The sequence below is a fragment of the Cydia splendana genome, chromosome 13 (assembly GCF_910591565.1).
Source record: "Cydia splendana chromosome 13, ilCydSple1.2, whole genome shotgun sequence".
Classification (NCBI taxonomy): domain Eukaryota; kingdom Metazoa; phylum Arthropoda; class Insecta; order Lepidoptera; family Tortricidae; genus Cydia; species Cydia splendana.
The window spans coordinates 8,120,142-8,138,729 of record NC_085972.1 but is presented as its reverse complement, the minus strand read 5'-3'; the positions used below and the strand labels follow the sequence as shown (position 1 = coordinate 8,138,729).

At 38.5% G+C, this 18,588-nt stretch overlaps 2 protein-coding genes across 2 annotated transcripts in view; one reads left to right on the top strand and one right to left on the bottom strand.

The window, feature by feature from the left end:
* The window catches only part of LOC134796347 (ESF1 homolog), a 328,393-nt gene that overhangs the window by 245,520 nt on the left and 64,285 nt on the right, over positions 1–18,588 (bottom strand). The gene's annotated exons all lie outside the window — the stretch shown is intronic.
* The window catches only part of LOC134796416 (trifunctional purine biosynthetic protein adenosine-3), a 47,561-nt gene that overhangs the window by 11,060 nt on the left and 17,913 nt on the right, over positions 1–18,588 (top strand). The window lies entirely within an intron of this gene.

Genomic DNA, 18,588 nt, shown 5'->3' with positions numbered 1-18,588 from the left:
CGCATACGGTAATTTTACTCCATGTTGGAGTCGAAAGTGTCTTTGTGTGACGTCCGTGTATTTGAAAGGACCAATCACGGCACGGCATTTCGCTCACCTCGTCCCGCGCACCCCCCCCCCCCCCATTTTTGGTAGCATCGGTTGCATGAAATAATTGCTCTAAACTCCGTCTAGAGGATTCCTAGTCTATGACCTACCTAAAAAGAAAAATTACACAAAAAATAACCAAAAACTAGGAATATTTAATTTTTAAAATGTATTCTTGGAATGTAGTTTAAATACGAAGGCACGTTTTTGAGCATTTGTTGATTACAAAACATGATTATTATATAAAGCCGCAATCCGATGATTGATTGACATAATTGTTCTCCCAGAAGGAGGTTCGTGGGGTATTTGACTTTGGTACGGTCGTATATAGGGTCATCTCATCACCCCCAGAAAATTCTGACTTTTGGTCTACCGCTTCCGATCAGAAAAATGTATGACGGCCCGGCCAAACGGTCCGGCCAAACGGTCAGACCTAGGTGGGGGGTGGTCGACCAAATGTCATAGAGGGACCCTGGCAGTTTTTGAAGCCACCATTTTTTTTTTCAAAATGGCAGACTTTTTTTTTTTCAAGTTTGTCCTTGCGCCCTGAAATTTTGGTCACGGAATCTCTGGGTCCCCTAGATTCCTATAAAATAAAATTTTTTGGAAAAATGCTACACGTGCGGAAAAACTGGCCACTTTTATTTTGTATGGCAACTTTTAAACGGTGCGAGATAGGTGGGGGTGCTCGACCAAATGTCATAGAGGGCCCCGAGACAAAACAAACTGCATTTAAAAATTTTCAAAATGGCCGACTTTTTTTTTTAATTTTTTCAAGTTGTTCCGAGCGCGCTGAGATTTGGCATGGCGAGAGATAGAACCCTTTAGATTCCTATGAAAAAAAAATTTTTTGGAAAAAATCCAAGATGGCGGAAATAATGGTCATTTTAATTTGGTATGGCAACTTTTAAACGGTGCGAGATAGGTGGGGGGTGCTCTACCAAATGTCATAGAGGGCCCTGAGACAAAACAAACTGCATTCAAAAAAATTCAAAATGGCCGACTTTTTTATTAATTTTTTCAAGTTGGTCTGAGCGCGCTGAGATTTGGCATGCGGCGAGCCTGGGGGCCCAAGATTACCATGTAAAAAAAAATTTTTGGAAAAATACAAAATGGCGGCGGACACGGGCAAAACTCAAATTTCCAAGTAGGTTAAGCGAGCCCGAAGGGCGAGTTTCAGGCTGGGAGGCCGAAGGCCGACCCCGCGGAGGGCCGTTAGGCCCGGAGCTTCATCCCGAATGTCCAAGCGTGCCCTACCCCCAGTAATTTTGGGCGAGGCCGACGGCCGAGCGGCGGGAATGACGAACAAAGCAAAATCCTATACAAAAAGTGTATTAAGCGAGCCCGAAGGGCGAGCTTCAGGCTGGGAGGCCGAAGGCCCGGAGCCTCCATCCCGACTCCCAAAACGCGAGGCCGAAGGCCGAGCTGCGTGAATGTGGTGCTTCCAAACGTTCTACCAAGTCAACTGTTTTGATAAGTGGAGCCGGCGGGCCGAAGGCCCGACGGCGAAGCGTCGAGGCTCGCGAAGGCCGAAGGCCGAGCTCCGCGTAGGGCCGAAGGCCCGAAGCTTCACACGAGAGGGGGAAGTTGGAGCTTAAACACAACCTAATAGGAAAAGACACTTTTACTATCGGGTCGTGTTTATGCTCCAACTTCCCGCTTAAGCCCCAACGCAAAACCAACTCCCCCAAGTGTTTTAATAAGCGAAGCGACGGGCCGAAGGCCCGGCGCTGAGCTTCGAAACCCAGCGAAGGCCGAAGTCGAGCTCCGCGTAGGGCCGAAGGCCCAGAGCGTCCCTTTCGATTTCCCAAGCACGCGAGGCCGAAGGCCGAGCCGCGGGAATGAAGTGCTCGCTCGCGGATCTTTTCGTCCTAGCAAAAGTACAACTTTATTTCTTTTTCCCTTTGGAAAACAAACTACTACACAATTACAACAGCACCATTAACAACAACACATAAACAACAACACCAACAATAGCACAAACAACAACACGCGCACCGCGGGGCCCTCGGGCCCCGCGCACAGGGCAAAATCTAGTTTTATTTTTATAATGGCTCTGATTTGATTGACTCTAACTACATTCATTAATTCTGTTCAACATCAAAATATATTTGTGCTTTGTTGGCGAACAGTTTTCATAATAATTGTGACTCAAAATGTTCGCATGTCATGCCGAATATTCTGTCGCCGAATATTCGGTATTCGGCCGAGAGAGGGGCCGAATATTCGGTATTCGGCCAAATTCACTATTCGGGGCATCTCTAGTTATTTTATCTACAAAAAATGATTTAAATATGTGCATATTACATAAAAATACTTGCTTGGCCTGCTTCGCCTACCTAGTAGCTTACCTGCCTCCTCGTAAATCTTTAAATTTTCTAACCCTGATTCACCTCCATAGGTTGATATCTAAGTACATAGTATCTTTTGTAATAATCAATTTAGCTCCCAATTTCATCTGAATCTAGCCAGCCCTTTTTGCATGATAAGATGATAACGTAACAAACATCCAAGCATAAAAACTTACGTTTAGTTGGATCTTAAGACAGCAATTTTTTTTCGCAACTTGTATTGGGTGTAACACATAATATTTTCGAACACCAAAGGAAGTAACGGAAATGAAAATAATCATTTTATTATAGTCTGTTAACGACACTGAACACATGAAACCGAATTAAGACTATTGAGAATCTTCTCCTTTTGAAAGCTTGAAGTTGGTTAAAAATGCCACCCAACAATATAATGGGCTCAATTTTTCAACCGCATTCAATGGCATGCTTTTACAAGTTCTTTGTCTGTTGCTTAGCTCATGTTGCAGGTATCTGCATTATTTTCTTAATTTCGTATTCATTTTCTTCATATACGTTATTTGTTTCAGCATTCCCCACCTCCAATGACCATGAGTTTTCGCTTCTCATTCCATGTTACATTCCAACCTGCATTTGTATCATTGTAATCAATGCATTGTTTTCAAAAATCTCCATTTCAAGTTATGTTTTCTAAATAAATATTATTTTCTTCGCATTTAGCATTTCATTTTCCTTCGTTTAGTCCTGTCATGGTCTTCCCTATTTTTAGAAGATTCGGGTAGCCTGAATGAAGTCTATGTCACAGAATAACTAATAGTACTACCGTATAGAAAATTCACTCCTTCACAAAAGTCAGATTTAGGTATAAAATTATAGCTATACTCGCCGCCTGCAACAAAATTGAAACTTATAACCGCGCACGAACCGTGAATCTTCTTTGCGCGCCGCAGTTTTATGACCGAGCTGTGAGTATCGCCACGGGGTTGTCACTTGACAAGTTTTAGTTTAGTTTAAATATGTAGGAATTACAAACGTTGATTCTGTAAACATAAAATTTTTATCCGGAGATAGTATGTCTGATTCTTATCATTCTCACGGAAGTAGGTATGCCACAGGCGCCACAGCCGTATTCCTATGAAAATATGTCGTTCAGTTCCTAATATTGTTTCTGGGAAACGAATATTAAATAAATTAAGAATGTTTATTTTAACTATTACTAAGTAAGTAAGTAAGTAAGGACTAAGGAGTAAGGACTTAGATTTAGGTTTCGAAGCCATTGTGTATTTTCAATTTTGCGCGAGCGCCACGTGACACGACTATCGTGCGAGCCGAGCGGCAGCGGCAGTCCACTGCCATACGCCTGCCCGGGAGGCGCGCCGGCCAAATGTACCTAAACTGCGTAGTGACACCCCCCTGTCTATGTTCTTTACTCAATTGCTACGAGTATGAAGTGTTCTACTGAATGCTAACCTTTCAAAATGTGCCATTCGATATAAAATAACCTCAGTTCCATAGATGTTTATTAGATAGTCAAGCATAATTTTTATAGTTCATTCAAAGCAACTAGCTTAAAATTGCGTCTTCCTCTTCACTATACTTCACTAACATCTATAGTAGAATCTAACACCCAATTCTTCAATCACAAATTGCTCCCGATTTAAAGAATAGCAAAATTGTAACAAACATATTTTTTTGTGTAGGTCATGTTTTATGTCAAAAATAAAATTTAATTTATAAATTGTAAAAGTCCATAAGACATACGTTATAAATTGAAAACTCAGTAGGGGGTTTACTTCCCAAAAATAGTCAGTATACAAACCTGGTGGTGGTACAGTTGCATAACTACATGGATCACAGGTGCCGGAGTAATCGCTGAACCACAGACTTAAATATACCCTAGATGAAGCAAATATCACGATTTGTATTGAAACCAAGCGTGCCGACTTTTTACCACCTACTGTGACGTCACAGCCGCAATTTAGTGATGGGAAATCCTACCCGATTCAAAGACATCAATGCCCCTCTGCCCCGCTACGATTCAACTGTCTTGCTCATACTTATAGATTTTATATCTGCGGTCTCGCTTGCTCACTCCCCGCTCCCCTGCGAACGACGCCAAAAATCACAAATCGATTATTAATTGTCATGAATGACATCGATTTTCTGACAGATGAATGATAAAGACAGACCAATGATAAAAACAGACGAATGACTTACTTCCCAACTTTTCCCTTCAATGAAACTGGTATTTTCAAAATCTATGACTGGATCATGTGGAAAACAAAAGTATTGAAAGTTTTTTAACACAATAGAAATTTATAACCCTACTAAACGTATAGGCAGATATATAATAGTTAGTGTCCGACCGAAACATGTTTTTTGGCCGAAACCGAAACCGAAACCGAATGTTCGGCTTTGGCTCTAGTTTCGGCCGAAACCGAAACCGAAACCGAAACTTTTGTAGACTTGTTAAAATCGTTGAAAAAATGACATAAAACCGCTTTTACACACATATTATGGGGCTGTCAATACCCAAATGTCCTTGAGATTGATGTTACTTAAGCAGTTTTGTAAGAAAATTACTTCAGTTAGACCAAGATAATTCTGCAACGATTTTGATAACACACGCAGTGCAAGTGTTATTTTAAACGTCAAAACTTCTATGAAATTATGACGTATAAATAACATTTGCACTAGTCGCACTGCGTATGCTATCAAAATCATTGCAGAATTTTATTGGACTATATTCATTCACCAGTCAAGCTAACATGTAGATACAGGGTCAACCATAAAAGCAACCAAAAACGCGAGCGCAGCGAGCGCGAAATTTTTTCTTCTTCGAAATCTTCACCTGGGCCTAAAAGTCCGAAGTGCCCCAGTGAGGCGAACTTTCATGCGAAGTCAAAGCCGTGCTTCAGGCTTCAGGATAAGTAGTTGAGCACATACTACAACCAATGTCCATTGTATTAAAAAGCGAGACCGCAGGCTGAGCCAGGCGCAGCGAGGCCAAAGGCTAAGCTGAAGTAGAGGACATGTGAAACACAAACCAATGGTAAATTGAGGTAAAAAGTGAGGCTAAGGTCGAGTATTCATATGAAAAACTGTACTGGGAACACTTTTAAGGGATTTTTCTTCATTTTAATCAATAGTCAGCAGTTCAGCCTCGCAAAATATAAACTATTGAGAAAATCAACTTTGCGGCACTAGTTGAGCGAAGCCTTTAGCCTCGCTTAAAATTTGCCATTAGAGGTAGATAGGAAAATGACTGAATAAGTGAGTGAATAAGAGCGAAAAAGACATCGTTCGACTCGGGCCGAGCTGATACTCGGCCAACGCCTGAAGATTGAAATTAAGAACGCAAACTTATTTTCCTGTACTGAACAACAGAACATGCTGTATGCAAAATTTGATATTTGATTACTACATATTTGCTTTTCGGTGAAGGAAAAACATCGTGAGGAAGCCGGACTAGTCCCGATAAGGCCTATTAGTTTACTCTCTGGGTTAGAAGGTCAGTCTGATGGCAGTCGCTTTCGTAACAACTAGTGCCTACACAAATTCTTGGGATTAGTTGTCTATTGGACCCCAGGCTCCCATTCCTATTGCCACGGCTCGGCAAAAATTCCGGGATTACGCGAGAAAGATGATGGAGTTTTCTTATTATTCTCTTGCCCAGGGCCCAGTAACATGCGACAGTGCTATCTCATTCACTCCGATACGTTTTATAATAAACCAATTAATTTCTGTACATATAATACATGAATCAGTATATGTAGGTATTAATATTGTTGTCCTACTTATTCCCCAACTTTTGGTCTTTGTCCGAAGTACCATTTCGTAAGTTTCGGCCCGGCCGAAAGATTCGGCCGTTTTTGGCCGAAACCGAAACTACAGCCGAAACATGATTTTTTGGCCGAAACTGGCCGAAACCGAAACCGAACCTTCGGTCGGACACTAATAATAGTATGTGGTTAAATTACCCTTCCTTTTAAAAGTGTGGTGTAAAATTAGCACATGATTTTTTTTATCAATAACAACTACTAATAGTTTTTTGAATAGTTAATATCATTCATATGTCCGATATCGATTAAAATCGATTATTAGAAACGATCGGTAGACCGAACAACACTAGTCGCTAAATTTGACAGACGAATGATAAATAGGCTGTACCACGAAGTCGTAGCTATGCGCGACAGTATCGCTGTTCCGATATTCATCGACTCTTTAACACACAATGTCAGATCAAACGCTCAAAGCAAACGCGCAATGTATTGTAAACATAGTTTTGTAACGTTAATCTGTAGTTACTTAGGTACATTATTGGAAACACAACCTGGAATACTTAAAAAAATTGTTTAAAATGAATTCACGCATAATATCATTTTAAAATTACTTACCTGTGATAGGAAATTTGTCCTTGCCCTTGGGTGCTTGCAATATTTGGGCTGTTGCAGTTAATTATCACGCAACGAGGCTTTTTTTAATTTTTTACGGACTATCGGCTGCAACAACTGACGTGCCTGGACTGTCAATAGCGACGGCCAACCTCGACGCTTGGTCAGAGTTCGGACACGCGAAGTAGATGCATTTGCGTCATCTAGGGTGTATTCAAGTCTGTGCGCTGAACATACTTACATTTAAAGAAATCATCATCATTATCATCAAAATAATCATCATCATCAGGTCTACTTCATCAAATTGGTGGTTTTCGGGGGAAAATGCTCGAGTTGCTTAAGAAAACGCCCAAAACACCATGCATGTGCCCTTAAAAATTTATTTATTTATTTATTTATTTTATTTATTCAGAACACATACAGTCATATAAGATACATATGTTAGAGGTGCGTAATACGCACATAAATCTTAATACTAAAAAGACCTGGAGGTTCATAAAATATACATGTAACTGAAAATTGGTATACAATAGGTACAAGCATAAGCCCAAGGTAGGATACATACAACAAGAAGCAAGGATAACTCATTAATACTTACAGCAAAAAGTCGGAATAATAATAATAATTACAGCGAGGGTCAAGAAAAGAAAATAGAATTCTGAAAATAGGAAGCGTAGTACAGAAAAATAGATAAAAATCAAAATTGAGGAGTTCCCTCAATTCCTCATGGATCCCATCATCAGAACAGAACCAAATTAAAATGGGACCAACTCGAAGGTAGCTAGCTCCTTTCAAACAAAAAAAGAATTACTCAAATCGGACTTCGGATGTCGGAGTAATCTGTGAACGTACATAGAAAAAAAAATAGCCACAACCGAATACAGAACCTCCTCCTTCTATGAAATTGAAGTCGGTTAAAAAGAAGGCTCCTACGGCGTCGAGTCGACTCGACTCGGTCAGTCAATAAGCGAAATGTCACTTTTGACGTTCTGATGACGTTTTGGTTACGCTCCGTTTCGATATTTACCAAAGGAACACCGCTTATAAGTACGTGAGAGAGAAAGCAAGAAAAAAACCGGCCAAGTGAGAGTCGGACTCGCGCACAATAGTACATTATTGTCGAGGCTCGGAAGTAGCTACTTGCAGGCTGAGGATTCGTTTTAAACGGACGACCTTGGGAGTCCGTTTAATTGAATCCGAAGCCAGCAAGTAGCCTTCCAGCCGAGTCATATATAGTGCTTTTCTCAAAAATGGTGCAAGAAATATAAATATCATAGAAATATTTTACAAAAGCAACTTTCTTACGCATATATTTTCACAGAAAAAAGTAGAAACGATTGAAAAAAAGTGTATTTTTCTGCCGAAAATACGCCAACCTATTTGATACAGCTAAATAGTCGCGGTACTAATCATCTGTTTGGCTGTTTAATGGGCCTGTGCCTTCATTTGATATGGCCATTTCAACTTTTAAAAAGTTTGGAACTCGACAAATAATGGAATTTGTATGCAACATTGCAGTTCCAAAATCGAGACTGCAATGTTTTTACGCGCTTCGCAATCTATTTTTTAAACGGCAAAGTCGACTTTGCCGTCCATTTTTGAGAAAAGTACTATTACTCAAAAAACGGCAAGTAAATCACGTTTGGTGTATGGGAGCTCCACTTAAATATTTATTTTATTCTGTTTTTAGTGTTGTTATAGCGGCAACAGAAATACATCACTGTAAGAATTTCAACAGCCCAGCTATGACAGTTCATGAGATACAGCCTGGTGACAGACATACAGACAGACGGACGGTGGAGTCTTAGTAATAGGGTCCCGTTTTTACCCTTTGGGTACGGAACCGTAAAAAAGGCAAATTTAACAATATTTTATCGGGTTACACATGTCATTTTAAGGCTTCGTCACACAGGCGCGTTTTCCAGGCGGGGCGTGAGCGGGGCGCGCCGCTTTTACCTAGAAAACGCTCACGCTACGCCCGGACTAAACGCGCCTGTGTGACGGAACCTTTAGTAATGTTTTTTTTAGTTAAAATTGTAAAAAGAATGTGTACAAACAAAAACGTACCTTCATGGCACCGACGAACGTTTATTAATGAAATGAATTTTTTTATTTCAGGCTACTAACTAGTGGCCCATACATAAATACCTTAAAACTAGCATACATATTATAAAAATATATTTTTTAATACAGTTGCTCACAAAGTGCTACTTTACGTAGCTGTTTAGCGTGCGGAAAGTTGGTTATGTCGAACTAGTGCTTTTTACTTTTCCAATTTTTTTAAATTTATACTTGTTCCAATTCACGACTACTTATTGATGAGTGTTAATATTAGTTTCCTTTAAACGTCGTAATCAGCATAAAAACCTACTGTTAATGTAAGAATATGAAAAATATACATATTTCATATTTTAATACTTACCTCTTCATCATTATAACACGTTTATTTTTTAATATTGAATATTGAAAATTCCGTTCTTAATAAGGTGTCTGAATGGAACGGAATAGCTGCCAAACGCCCATAGATATAATATACTTAAAGACGACGTCTAAGCGAGCTGTCACTGTTACCACTTTTGTTTAGTGTACGATTAACAATGTTTTACTTATTTTTTCGCAACTGTATTAAAAAACGTCGTTCGATACACGTGCGGAAATGTCATTCTTCACTCGTCCCGAGTCTTCCCACTCGCCTGCGGCTCGTGGCAAGATATCTCGGTACTCGTGAAGTAATGACATACCTTCCGCACTAGCATCGAAATGTACTATTAAAACTAAACACTACAAATCACATTATGGCTGCGATGCATTACGCAACCCCGCAGTGTCAGGAAGCCGGCCGCGGACCGTCAAAACTTGACACCCTTCGGCCAAAACTCCTCCTTGGTGAAGGTCGCTAGATGTTCAGTCGGAACGCTCACCGCAAACGAATTAAAATTCGCATTGATTGATTTTAATTTGATGATTAATTAATAATTTGATAATTTAAGTTTTGCAATATGTGCCAATAAAAAGAACAATCAGTTATATAAATGTTTATAAGAGACTTAGAGAGCCATTAAACATAATTTTCAAAGTTAATTCAAAGCATGTAGCTTATAAAATTGCGTCTTCGTCGTCTGTATATAATTCTTCCTTTTTTATTTTCAAAGAAATCACGTCCTGGGAATCTGCTGAAAAAAAAATGATTATAATACACATTTAAAATAACATACCTATACTTAGGCCCTAATCAAATTATGACTATTTGTCAACTTCACAGAGTTATATTTAAACTGGCACATTTTGGTACCTAGTCGTCAAGAGTGTCACGTAAATATTCCTAGCCCGGCTGTGGGCTTTCCCTGAGGAAACTCACGGACAATTAAAGTTACTAAATTAAATAAAAACTAAATCTTACCAAAAGCTCAAGCAGGTGCTAAACCTATTTCCATCAACTATTCAGGGCAATAAAGGACATGAATGAAAGTTAGTTTTTGTGACACATCATTTATTACTAATTCGAACACGGGCAGTTACTCTACATGTAAATCATTAAGCTAGCATAAGCACCTTATTTTAATAATGTCAGACGACAGAGCTGGGTCGTGCCAGAAATGGTTCTAAAATGATTTACAAGCAGACCTATCTAAATTTGTTAGTCCCTAAATTATCATTTGCCATCACATATGATTCTACTAAATTCTTTAACTTTAAATTTGGAAATGCTTCTAGGACGGAAAGAAAGCGTACACCAACCTCATAACACTGTTCCACCAGTTCAAGCCCGACGTGTCATCCTCCGCTGTGCCGGAGCCGATTTGCAGCAGCGGGAATCTGACCCGACACCGCAGAGCAACACCGAAGGACTAAGGTCTCAGTTTGAAAGTGACGTCATCTCCATCCAGCAGAAGAGCGAAATTCTTATGGCGAACTGCTCACCAGACACACTTGAAGTTTTAGGAATATGGACAGACTTCCATACTCTGATATGCGAACTGATTTCACATACGTAGTAACATAAAAACGAAAAAACCCCAGTCAGCTGAAAGAAACAATTCAAGATTAATAACTAGTAGCATGTGCTCTGCTAACCTAAGAGACATTATATGATCTAAGTTTCTCACCAGCTGGAAATTCCTAGAGTGGACTCATCTCACAGCTGTGATACTCCCTCCCACCACATTGTTTTACCAGCAGACTGGAAACAAAGCGAAATGGTCAAACAAAGATTCAACAAGGAGTTGCACCTGAGGACATCCATATATTATCATATTCTACTTACTGTTTGTGGCAAAATAACAACAGCATGAGCTCCCTAGCTCATGGATGCAGCGGCTACTGCATAACCAAGCCTCTGATCGATGCTACCAGAGCATGATGTACTTCGCTTCACTGTTCTATGTATAAAAGATGCCCATCCAGGGCGAAAACCAGCCAGGAAATGATCTCAAACCATTCTGTCCCTGGGATGACACAATCAAAATAACAGTAACTAATGAAATTCATGGAATAATTTTATATGCAAGTATAACCCAAAGAAATAAATCATATTCAATTATTTGAATATATTTCAACCTATTTTGTATTTATAAATTAAGTTTTTTATTTAAATATTTATTAATATTATTCCATAAATTTAGGATTTAATTTGAAGTAGCAACACCATCAGCTTCAATTTGTTTCCTATTGGCTGAATGCCCGTCATGTATATTGTTGCTACATCAAAGACTTCCTTGCCATAGAACAAAACTACACTATAATCGAGACAATCCTAAAAACGTTAAACTGAACTAACCATACAAAGTGCCGTGTCACAAGAGGATAAATTGATAATCTTAGTTTATTTCTACTAAGAGTCCCAAAAATAGTATCAGTACACAAACCTGGTGGCGCTTCAAAAGATACTGGTACTAATTCAAGTTTCACACAAGTTTGATCAGCAAGTGGTCCTGATACTCCTGATGTAGCTGTAGGACAGGTTTCTGCGGCGGTTTTACCACCTTTTTCTCGTTTGTGCTTCTTCTTGTGGTTCAGTAAACTACTTTTATGGACTGCAACATAATCGCATTGATCACATTTGTATCGCTTTTCACCATTGTGTCGCTTTTCACCAGTGTGTGTCATTATATGATCAAGCAATGTATTACGTCCTTCAGTTGCATAACTACATTGGTCACATTTGTAGGGCTTCTTACCAGTGTGTAACATTGAACGTGTTCGTAAATTATGTCTGTCTGCACTTGTATAAGTACATTGAACGCATTTGTAAAGCTTTTCATCAGAATGTATCCTTTTATTTGATGGGAAACAATCTTTGAAGTCAGTATCACAATCGAATTCTTCCTTTTTTAGTGTAATCTCGTCATGGGAATCTGCAGAAAAAAATCAATACAAAACACATTTAAAATTAAATGTAATATTCTGATTACATAATAATAAATAAGATTGGGACCTTTGAGTAGCATTGTGCCTTATTTAGGTATTTATTTATTTATTTATCGTATGGCATACTTTACATGTCACTGCAGTATAAAATTAAAATTTAAAACTAGAATTCTTAAAATAATCCACGGCTTTCCCAGTCAAGGTCTTGAGCTCTTCAATGTTGCCACCGAATTTGGTGTTGGGGCATTCTAGCACCATGTGGCGGATTGTTTGTTCGGGTTTTCCACATCCGCATGCCCCCGATTCACTCCATCCCCATTTATTTCTGTGGTATGCGGAGTTGCCCACGTCAGTTCTGAAGCGGTTCAGCAGACACCAGGCACGTCGTTGGGTAGTGAAACCTGGAGGTCTTGTACGGGGGCTTAGTTCAAATAAGTCGGTTGGCGCCTTATTGGATTGCCACTCGTTAAGCCAGGCATTCTCTACCTTCCACAGGGGGTCCATGGCGTTTAACCTAGCTAATGGTGGATTACGGGACTTAAGCCTGCGATCAGTCCTGGCGAGCACATCGTCGTGAATGGGTAGAGTTGGGTCTCTCCGTATCTTATCGAGCTCGCGGTAGAGACACTGTTCCCGGCGTAGGTGGGGTCGGGCGATGTTACTGAGGGCAGGTAGCCAGTAGGTAGGTGTAGGGCGTATAGGCGCATGGTTTGATTTAGCTGCGTGTCAACAGCTGAAACGTGGGTGCTGTTAATCCACACAGGCGAGCAATACTCTGCCGAAGAGTAGACCAGTGCGAGAGCGGTTGTTCGGATTTTATTTAGGTATACAAACGGATTTAACATCTACAGTAAAACTTAACGCCGAATTAATCACAAAATTAATGATGTCCCAGATTTAAATAATAGCAGAATTATTACAAGTATTTTGAATTAGGACTATTTTTTGTTTGTTTAGGTCATGTTTTATGTAAAATTTGAAATTTAATTTATAAATGTTATTTTAATTGTAAAATAAGTTATAAATTGATATAAAGTAGGGAATTTATTTCTACTGAGAGTCCCAAAAATAGTATCAGTACACAAACCTGGTGGCACTTTAAAAGATACTGGTACTAATTCAAGTTTCACACAAGTTTGATCAACAAGTGGTCCTGATGTGGCTGTAGGGCAGGTTTCTGCGGCGGTTTTACCACCTTTTTCTCCTTTGTGCTACTTCTTGTGGCTCAGTAAACTACTTTTATGGACTGCAACATAATCGCATTGATCACATTTGTGTCGCTTTTCACCAGTGTGTGTCATTATATGGACAAATGTGATCAATGTAGTTATGCAACTGAAGGACGTAATACCAAGGTAATACGTCCTTCAGTTGCATAACTACATTGGTCACATTTGTAGGGCTTCTTACCAGTGTGTAACATTGAACGTGTTCGTAAATTATGTCTGTCTGCACTTGTATAACTACATTGGGCGCATTTGTATAGCTTTTCATCAGAATGCATCAATTTATGTGATGCGAAACTATGTCTAAAGGCAGTAGCAAAATCACATTGGTCACATTTGTGTGGCTTTACGTCAGAATGTTTCACTTTGTTATGAATTTTCAAACTTTGTTTGTGAACAGTAGCAAAACTGCATTGACCACATTTGTAAAGCTTCTCTCCATGCATGTTTATAATATGGTGCATTAAATTTGGTTTGGTGGTAGTGGAATATCTACATTGTTTACAATAGAAGGGCTTTTCACCAGTGTGTTTTCTTATATGACATACTAAGACTGACTTCTTAGCATTGCGTAACCGCAATAGTCACATTTGTACTTTTTGTCCACATGAATAGTTTTGTGAACGATTAAATCATGTTTAGAGGCAGCAGCATACCTACATTGGCTACATATGTAGACCTTGACACGAGCATGTGTGTTTATATGACGTATGTGTGAGTACTGTCTGGCAGTCTCGTAACTACACTGGTCGCATTTGTACTTTTTCTCACCATGAATCAGTTCATGAAGTTTCAAACCACCTTTAGAGGCCTCGGCAAAACTACATTTGCTACATTTGTAATGCTTATTACCAGTGCATTTCTTTTTGTGAAGTGTTAATTTTTATTTTTGTGTACTAGTATATCCACATAGCCCATTCTTGTTTGAATTTTGAGACTCTTTGTGAGTCCTCATATGACATACTAAAGAATACTTTCTGGCTGTTGCGAAACTACAATGTTCACATTTGTAAGTACGGGGTTTCCCACTTAGTTCCTTTTCTGGAGTTTTCCCCACAACCAGGCCTATGGAACTCGCCGCGCGAGCTCGGATTAATACCTACGAATCCGCTCGCGTTCACGGTAGACAAGCGAGCCAGTTGGTTGCCACACGCGCTAACGTATGCACGCGCTCGAATATGCCTGTGAGATCATTCATACGAAGGAAATGTCATCGCAACGAAAAAAAAATTACACAGCTTGTAGTGTTTATGGCTGCAAAAATACCAAATCAAATAATAAATTATCGTTTTTTGCTCTTCCGACAAATGAGGAAAAGTAAGTAAACCTACCGTTATTTTTACTATATGTAGTTAAAAGCTACGAAATTTCTTTAAAGATGTAATGTTTCTAATGACACATTTATAGTTATATACTTACCTATCTAAGTATCTATTTGAAACAAGGAGGTAGCTAACTTTTAAGTTCTTTTGGTAGTCATGTTTATTTTAACGAAAGTAGGTACTTACTGCTATTTCAATGTAGGTATTACCCAAGTAACATTTTAGTCCTATAATTTTAGTTTTTGTCGCTAAAAGCTTGTATAGACGTCGTATTAAGGTTTCAGAGGTGACCACCTGTCGTATAAAAGCGCTTGGCAACACCTTTTTGCTCTATAGGCTTATACAGCTAATATATTCTATAAGCAATTGATGTAAAGGTTTATTTCATCATTTTATAGAGCCGTTATAGGCGTGTACTATAACAGGTTCAAATATAACCACTATAGAGCAATATTACTGTATAATAGTATTTGGAATCACTTTTATGCAACTAATTTGCGCTATTAAGGTTCCCTGCCAAGCCGCTATAGTTTTGTGTTTTAACAGTGACAAAAACCCAACTATACAACGATTTTAGGATATAGTGGCTTTAGAGATCACTGCTATAGTACATAATACTTTAGTAGTTTGCGCTATTAAGGTTCCCTGCAAGCCGCTATAGTTTTGTGTTTTAACAGTGACAAAAACCCAACTATACAACGATTTTAGGATATAGTGGCTTTAGAGATCACTGCTATAGTACATAATACTTTAGTAGTTTGCGCTATTAAGGTTCCCTGCAAGCCGCTATAGTTTTGTGTTTAAACAGTGACACAAACCCAACTATACAACGATTATAGGATATAGTGGCTTTAGAGATCACTGCTATAGTACATAATACTTTAGTAGTTTGCGCTATTAAGGTTCCCTGCTAGCCGCTATAGTTTTGTGTTCTAACAGTGACAAAAACCCAGCTATACAACGATTTCAGGATATAGTGGCTTTAGAGATCACTGCTATAGTACATAATACTTTAGTAGTCATATGAACACTATTATAGAACTGTTTTGCTCTATAGTAGCGTTTTTGGGACATATTTATAGCGTTAAAAAGCGCTTTAGTAGTTTTTAAATCCCTATTATATCTCATCGCTGTAAACGCCACAATTACTCTTTTATATCACAAAACTGTTGTATAGTGGTTTTGTTTTTTCTTTTAAAAGACGAACAGCGTTATAGTTGAGTTTTTATGTCTTTTATAAACCGAGTTAGATACATAAAGGTAGAAAACGACTACTTGTAAATGATAAATTTGATCTGTAATGGCTACTTATATCTTGCTTATATAAGTTCAGGCCTAAGCCACATAATGTGGTTCCGTACAAAATATTTTTATATTTTAATGAATTGATAAAAAAGACCCCAGTGATATTAGTGACTGTAGGTGAGATTTATCATCAATGATTTAATACAAGCATAAAATCGTGACGGTTTAGATATTTATCGACATCCATTATTAGCACATTTTTTTTACCAATCACACTGAAAAAGGAAACAACAGTAATGAGTACATCTAAATTAAAAAAAAAAACCTATATCTTTCTAAAGAGTTTGTAGGTGTAACTGGGTCACAGCAAAATTCTTTTGGAACCCTAATTTTAATCATGATGGCGGTGAATATTTCGTCGTAAGTTCTATAGTTAGCCTATAAAAGCGTCGGATTTACTTCTTGGCTGTATAGTAGTAACTATGGTGAATATCATAATATTTTATTAAATTATTTTATTAAAAACATAAATAAATCGAGGGGGCATTTAAAATTCCTCATTAAACTAATACTATTCTAACGGTAAAACTTCCGTCCCATATACTTTTTGCACTAAGGACCGAATTATTCGACATCTAAATGGCGCATATTAATATAAAGTCTTTACTTATCACCATTTTACTTAGTACCGTTTTTGTGAAGTAAACACACAACAAAACCACTCACAACAGTTGATGGAAAACTTGATAGCAAATTTCGTAGTAAAGGAACTATGAATTCTACAATAGTATAAAAAAGCACTATAATACAATTTCAAATACTACTATAGTATAAAACAAGCACTATAATGGAATCTCAAATGCCACTATAGTATAAATTAACACTATAATGGCGTTACTGACAACAAATTAGCACAAAAGTGATCATCACATCACTTTTATAGACCTAAAACGTCACGACTGACACTGCTACAGGTCTACTATATCACTGAATGGCACATAAGATGCGCCATTTCGGCTTTATACAATCTTCTTTGGTCTTTTATAGGACCTTAGGTGGTATTTGGGAAACGTTCTATCGACTACTATAGAACCACAAATTGTTACTTGGGTAAGTACACTAACAAGTAACACTAACGCATAAACGGAATATTAGGTACCTATTATAATTTAAGATTTAGCTTTCCTTTTATTTCACTCCGCTTATTTCACTCGTAGGTATTTATTTACCATTTCTAAGCGTCAGCAACCCTAGCGTTGTGCCGGTGCGCGCGGTGCGGGGAGCGGCGCGTCGAAGGTCATTCCATTGTATTATTGCGTAGGTATCAAAACGGTAGGTATTTGCGTTTTCTTTGAGAGATAAGTATCTGTTCGTAAGAACTATTATATAATCTGTGCTACAACAAAAATACAGACATAAATAGTTATTTGTTTTACGAGGGGGTAAAGTTGTTTAACCTCTCCTGCTAATATTGTTCCTGAGCAAGGGAAATATTCCGTTGCAGCGGTTTCAAGGCACTACTATGGTTAAACTAATTTTACCACCAAGTGAAACACAAAATTTTACACTAAACCTTCACAAGGAAAATACTAACTATCAAAAATACTAACTTGCAAATCAAAACCAAAAGAACGTTTTTAAATATTTATCATTCATAATCATAACTCTACCTGCCAATGTGAGGATACGACTCAAAATTTTAATAAAATTTATTTGTCACTCTTGGCAGCTCATAATGGCAGCTTCGTTTAGCGTAGCATGCCAAAAGTTGACACTTTCGGCATGGAAAACAGAAAATAAATCTGACACCAACAACTACTATACTGCCCTCATAAGCCAATAGGTGGTACCTACCTAAAATCAAAATTTAAAGTTCAGTGCCGAGTGACATTGATAAGTGTGCTAATTGTGGTTGCAAGTGGCATTTAACTGTCTTGACACATTTCGCTGTGATAACTACCATAGTAATCAAACTCTATTAAAAACTGACCTTGCACTGACCTCTCCATTATCTCGCGGCCGAGCACTAGCTCACCTTTGACAATATGGTCAGCATACAACTCTGAAGTCTCCATAGCGTTCACGGCATGCCGTTTTAACCAAGTCGGTTCGTTTTTTACATTTTTCTCAGCCGACGGGTGTTCTTCTTTCATACACACACTGTCATAAGGCTCAGCTTTTACACGCACTCCGTCGAGTGCGTCTGTTGATTATTTTACACAGGTATTATTGCAGGGCTCATGTTTTATACGCACTTCCTCCATTGCATCTAGCGGTGCCGACTCCATCGTAAACTTTAGAACACAAATCTACCAGCCTGGTCATTCAAATCAAGATAAGATAAACTGTGTAAAATTTAGATATATGTCGATATTAATAGTGTCTAACTCTAAACAACTAAATAAGAACTTGAAAGTAAAATGTTTTACTTCTACGGCGTGTCTGTCGTCAATTTCTTTTAAAATTATGGCTTCAGCCCATTGGGGCTATTTCGCCAGTGTCAAGGTCGTAGTAGCAGGGTAAAACGATTGAAATTGTACGGTTAGTAAAAGACAGTGTACGGTGATTTAGCTCTTGTAAAGCGATAGCGGGCTTTACAAGAAACACGTGGACAACCGGCCGTTGACTCCAAAATGAT